Raw genomic sequence first — 6,538 nt, 5'->3', positions numbered from 1 at the left:
TCGGTTAAGAAAAATGAAAAAAGTCCCTCTATTTAATGGAAGTCAGCAACAAAAAGCTGCAAATATGACAGAGTATCTAGGAGGGTGTCGCTTCCAGAAGGCCCACCCGCCGTCAGCAACAAAAAGCTGGCTAACCCTAACCCTAACCCTAACCCTAATCCCAACCCTAACCCTAACCCTAACCCTAGGTGTCCAGGCGGGGGTCCCTTCCAGGAGGCCCCCCGGCCTTGGATCACCAGCCGGGTCGATAAGTCAAAAGTAGTCCCTCTATTTGATGGAAGTCAGAGGAAAAAAGCTGGAAATATGACAAGGTGTTCCGGAGGGAGTCCCTTCAAGAACGCCCCGCTAACCCTAACCCTAATCCCAACCCTAACCCTAACCCTAACCCTAAGTGTCCAGGCGGGTGTCCATTCCAGAAGGCCCACCCGCCTTGGATCACATTCCGGTTAAGAAACATGAAAAAAGTCCCTCTATTGAATGGAAGTCAGCACAAAAAAGCTGAAAATATGACAAAGTGTCAAGGAGGGTGTCGCTTCCAGAAGGCCCGCCCGCCTTGGATCGACACCCGGCTAAGAAACATGAAAAAAGTCCCTCTATTTGATGGAAGTCAGAGGGAAAAAAAGCTGGAATTTTTCTAAGTGTCAAAGTCGGGATTTTTTCTAAGTGTCAACTTTTGGAGTACCAACCCTTCCAAAACAAAGTCGGGATTTTTTCTAAGTGTCAACTTTTGGAGTACCAACCCTTCCAAAACAAAGTCGGGATTTTTTCTAAGTGTCAACTTTTGGAGTACCAACACTTCCAAAACAAAGTCGGGATTTTTTCTAAGTGTCAACTTTTCGCGTACCAACCCTTCCAAAATAAAGTCGGGATTTTTTCTAAGTGTCAACTTTTAAAAGTCGGGATTTTTTCTAAGTGTCAACTTTTAAAAGTCGGGATTTTTTCTAAGTGTCCACTTTTGCTGTACCATGCCCTCCAGGGTCATAGAAGCCCCAGAGTGAGACCTAAACAACCGGGCCGAGTGATGTCATTTGGGGCCCTATTTTGAGTCATTTTGTGGGATTTCGGTGACGCCGAGGAGCGAAGCAGGTGTTCCGGGAGGGGGGTGCCTGTCCCTTTAAGAAGGCCGGCTTGCCGTGGATCTACACCCGGGTAGGGAATTCAAAACAGGTCCCTCTATTTGCTGGAAGTCAGCACAAAATATAGCTGTACATTTGCCCAAGGCTCTAAAGAGGGAAAGGCAACTTTAAGCCTAAAAAGGAAAGCGGGGATTTGGAGCCCTCCGGTGGACTTCCGCCGCCGCTGCACCCTTAGCTGGAAGTCAGTGCCAAAAAAAAAAAAAGAAGCTGCGAATAGTGTCCATGTGCCTGTCCTTTTAGGAAAGCCGGCTTGCCGTGGATCTCCACCCGGGTGGGGAATTCCAAATAGGTCCCTCTATTTGATGGAAGTCAGCAACAAAAAGCTGGATTTTTTCTAAGTGTCAAGGAGGGTGTCGCTTCCAGAAGGCCCACCTGCCTTGGATCGACACCCGGTTAAGAAACATGGAAAAAGTCCCTCTATTTGATGGAAGTCAGCAACAAAAAGCTGGATTTTTTCTAAGTGTCAAGGAGGGTGTCGCTTCCAGAAGGCCCACCCGCCTTGGATCACCACCCGGTTAAGAAAAAAGAAAAAAGTCCCTCTACTTAATGGAAGTCAGCAACAAAAAGCTGGATTTTTTCTAAGTGTGAAGGAGGGTGTCGCTTCCAGAAGGCCCACCTGCCTTGGATCGACACCCGGTTAAGAAACATGGAAAAAGTCCCTCTATTTGATGGAAGTCAGCAACAAAAAGCTGGATTTTTTCTAAGTGTCAAGGAGGGTGTCGCTTCCAGAAGGCCCACCCGCCTTGGATCACCACCCGGTTAAGAAAAAAGAAAAAAGTCCCTCTACTTAATGGAAGTCAGCAACAAAAAGCTGGATTTTTTCTAAGTGTGAAGGAGGGTGTCGCTTCCAGAAGGCCCACCTGCCTTGGATCGACACCCGGTTAAGAAACATGGAAAAAGTCCCTCTATTTGATGGAAGTCAGCAACAAAAAGCTGGATTTTTTCTAAGTGTCAAGGAGGGTGTCGCTTCCAGAAGGCCCACCCGCCTTGGATCACCACCCGGTTAAGAAAAAAGAAAAAAGTCCCTCTACTTAATGGAAGTCAGCAACAAAAAGCTGGATTTTTTCTAAGTGTGAAGGAGGGTGTCGCTTCCAGAAGGCCCACCTGCCTTGGATCGACACCCGGTTAAGAAACATGGAAAAAGTCCCTCTATTGAATGGAAGTCAGCACAAAAAAGCTGAAAATATGACAGAGTGTGAAGGAGAGGGTCGCTTCCAGAAGGCCCACCTGCCTTGGATCGACACCCGGTTAAGAAACATGGAAAAAGTCCCTCTATTTGATGGAAGTCAGCAACAAAAAGCTGGATTTTTTCTAAGTGTCAAGGAGGGTGTCGCTTCCAGAAGGCCCACCTGCCTTGGATCGACACCCGGTTAAGAAACATGGAAAAAGTCCCTCTATTTGATGGAAGTCAGCAACAAAAAGCTGGATTTTTTCTAAGTGTCAAGGAGGGTGTCGCTTCCAGAAGGCCCACCTGCCTTGGATCGACACCCGGTTAAGAAACATGGAAAAAGTCCCTCTATTTGATGGAAGTCAGCAACAAAAAGCTGGATTTTTTCTAAGTGTCAAGGAGGGTGTCGCTTCCAGAAGGCCCACCTGCCTTGGATCGACACCCGGTTAAGAAACATGGAAAAAGTCCCTCTATTTGATGGAAGTCAGCAACAAAAAGCTGGATTTTTTCTAAGTGTCAAGGAGGGTGTCGCTTCCAGAAGGCCCACCTGCCTTGGATCGACACCCGGTTAAGAAACATGGAAAAAGTCCCTCTATTTGATGGAAGTCAGCAACAAAAAGCTGGATTTTTTCTAAGTGTAAAAGTTGGGATTTTTTCTAAGTGTCAACTTTTGGTGTACCAACCCTTCCAAAATAAAGTCGGGATTTTTTCTAAGTGTCAACTTTTGGTGTACCAACCCTTCCAAAATAAAGTCGGGATTTTTTCTAAGTGTCAACTTTTGGTGTACCAACACTTCCAAAATAAAGTGGGGATTTTTTCTAAGTGTCAACTTATATAGTCGGGATTTTTTCTAAGTGTCAACTTATATAGTCGGGATTTTTTCCAAGTGTCAATTTATAAAGTGGGGATTCTTTTCCAAGTGTCAACCTGTAAAGTGGGGATTTTTTTTCCAAGTGTCCACTTTTGGTTCACCATGCCTTCCAGAGTCAAAGAAGCCCCCGAGTGAGACCCAAAAAACCGGACCGAGTGATGTCATTTGGGGTCCTATTTTCAGTCATTTTGTGGGATTTCGGTGACGCCGAGGAGGGAAGCAGGTGTCAAGGGACAGGGGGGTGCCTGTCCCTTTAAGAAGGCCGGCTTGCCGTGGATCTACACCCGGGTAGGGAATTCAAAACAGGTCCCTCTATTTGCTGGAAGTCAGCACGAAAAAGCTGGAAATATGACAGGGGGAAAAAAAAAAGAAGAAGCTGCAATGATGGCAGAGTGTCCATGTGCCTGTCCCTTTAAGAAGGCCGGCTTGCCGTGGATCTCCACCCGGGTGGGGAATTCCAAATAGGTCCCTCTATTTGCTGGAAGTGCCCCCCCAAAAAGCTGTCCATTTCCCCAAGTTTTTAAGGAGGGAAAAGCCACTTTAAGCCTAAAAAGGAAAGCGGGGATTTGGAGCCCTCCGGTGGACTTCCGCCGCCGCTGCACCCTTAGAAGAAAAAGCTGCACTTATGGCAGAGTGTCCATGTGCCTGTGCCTTTAGGAAGGCCGGCTTGCCGTGGTTCTGCACCAGGGTAGGGAATTCAAAATAGGTCCCTCTATCTGCTGGAAGTCAGCACAAAAAAAAGCTGGAAATATGACAGAGTGTCAACTTTTAGTGTAATAGACCTGCGAAAGTCAAAGTCGGGATTTTTTCTAAGTGTCCACTTTTGGTGTACCAACCTTTCCAAAATAAAGTGGGGATTTTTTCTAAGTGTCCACTTTTGGTGTACCAACCTTTCCAAAATAAAGTGGGGATTTTTTCTAAGTGTCAACTTATAAAGTCGGGATTTTTTCTAAGTGTCAACTTATAAAGTGGGGATTTTTTCTAAGTGTCAACTTATAAAGTCGGGATTTTTTCCAAGTGTCAACTTATAAAGTGGGGATTTTTTCCAAGTGTCAACTTATATAGTCGGGATTTTTTTTCAAAGTGTCAACTTGTAAAGTGGGGATTTTTTCCAAGTGTCTACTTTTGGTTCACCATGCCTTCCAGAGTCAAAGAAGCCCCCGAGTGAGACCCAAAGAACCGGACCGAGTGATGTCATTTGGGGTCCTATTTTCAGTCATTTTGTGGGATTTCGGTGACGCCGAGGAGGGAAGCAGGTGTCAAGGGACAGGGGGGTGCCTGTCCCTTTAAGAAGGCCGGCTTGCCGTGGATCTACACCCGGGTAGGGAATTCAAAACAGGTCCCTCTATTTGCTGGAAGTCAGCACGAAAAAAAGCTGGAAATATGACAGAGTGCCCCAAAAAAAAAAAGAAGCTGCAATGATGGCAGAGTGTCCATGTTGCTGTCCCTTTAGGAAGGCCGGCTCGCCGTGGATCTCCACCCGGGTGGGGAATTCCAAATAGGTCCCTCCATTTGCTGGAAGTGCCCCCCCAAAAAGCTGTCCATTTCCCCAAGTTTTTAAGGGAAACAAAAACCAGGGTTGGGGTTGGATGCATCACACTGTAAGTCTCGGCTGCAGCCAGAAGCAAGTATTAAAAAGATAGACATCAACCATCATTTAAAAAGGGGAAAACAAATCCATTCATCAATAAATCATATCCAAATTTAAAAAAAGAGGCAGCTCAAAAGAGAGGGTGTGTGTCCAGCAGAAAATAGGCATGATAAACAAAGAGGGCTGGGGTTTGGAGGAGGGCAAAATGTCCCGCAGCCGGCCGCCCGAGTTCCGGGATGCCCAGCACGTCCATAACGCACCCCGCAAAGTCAAACTGGAAGTGGAGGGGAAAAAAGCTGGGAAAGAAGTTAAATGTCCTCAAAGTGTTCCAAAATCAGTCCCACAAGTCCCGCAGCTGGCCACCCGAGTCCAGGGAAGCCCGGCACCTCCGTAACAAGGCCCGCAAAGTCACACTGCAAGTGGGGGAGAAAAGCTGGCATAGTAGCCAAAAGTCCTCAAAGTGTTCAAAAATCAGTCCCCCACCAGCCCCGCAGCTGGCCACCCGAGTCCAGGGACGCCCGGCACAGCCGTAACGCACCCCGCAAAGTCAAACTGCAAGTGGGGGAGAAAAGCTGGGGGAAAATCCAAAAGTCCTCAAAGTTTTCAAAATCCGCACCCGGGACTGAGTCCAGCAAGTCCCCCCGGTCCCAAAAATGCCATTTTTTTCAAAAAATACCCAAAAAATGCGGGGGCCGGATTTCGGAACCGGCGTACCGCTTTCGGCCCGCGTGCCCTAGATTGGAGACCGATGTCAAAAATGGACGCCGGTCGGGTATTTTTTTCCTTGGGGTCTATAGAGAGTAAATCCGGAGGAAAATTGGCCTTACGAGCAAAGGGAGGGATTTTAGGGGGCATAACGTCCAGCCGCCTGCCTCCCGGGTCCCGGGGAAGAGAAAGTCCAGAAAACTCATAAAATCATGCCCAGCATGGAGATCCACAAGTCCCGCCGCAGGCCCGAGGCTTCCCGGGTCCCGGGAATGACCAAAAGACACCCAGGAGTGGACCATCGAAAGTGGGAGGGAAATGGAGGGAAAGTCGGGAAAAAGGTCCAAAATGGGTTGAAAATCATATGATCCCACCCAGGGTAGAGTTCCACAAGTCCCGCAGCGAGCTGCACGAGCCGCAGGAACACCGGGAATGACCAAAAGGCACCCAGAAGTGAACCAGCGAAAGTGGGGGAAAAATGGAGGAAAAGGAGGAAAAAGTACCAAATTGTTTAAAAATCCTACCCAGGATGGAGTTCCACAAGTCCCGCAGCGAGCTGCACGAGCCGCAGGAACACCGGGAATGACCAAAAGGCACCCAGAAGTGAACCAGCGAAAGTGGGGGAAAAATGGAGGAAAAGGAGGAAAAAGTACCAAATTGTTTAAAAATCCTACCCAGGATGGAGTTCCACAAGTCCCGCAGCGAGCTGCACGAGCCGCAGGAACACCGGGAATGACCAAAAGGCACCCAGAAGTGAACCAGCGAAAGTGGGGGAAAAATGGAGGAAAAGGAGGAAAAAGTACCAAATTGTTTAAAAATCCTACCCAGGATGGAGTTCCACGAGTCCCGCAGCGAGCTGCACGAGCCGCAGGAACACCGGGAATGACCAAAAGGCACCCAGAAGTGAACCAGCGAAAGTGGGGGAAAAATGGAGGAAAAGGAGGAAAAAGTACCAAATTGTTTAAAAATCCTACCCAGGATGGAGTTCCACGAGTCCCGCAGCGAGCTGCACGAGCCGCAGGAACACCGGGAATGACCAAAAGGCACCCAGAAGTGAACCATCAAAA

This window comes from Nerophis ophidion, unplaced genomic scaffold, assembly GCF_033978795.1.
Source record: "Nerophis ophidion isolate RoL-2023_Sa unplaced genomic scaffold, RoL_Noph_v1.0 HiC_scaffold_431, whole genome shotgun sequence".
In the NCBI taxonomy this organism is placed as follows: Eukaryota; Metazoa; Chordata; class Actinopteri; order Syngnathiformes; family Syngnathidae; genus Nerophis; species Nerophis ophidion.
This window is presented reverse-complemented; position numbering follows the sequence as displayed.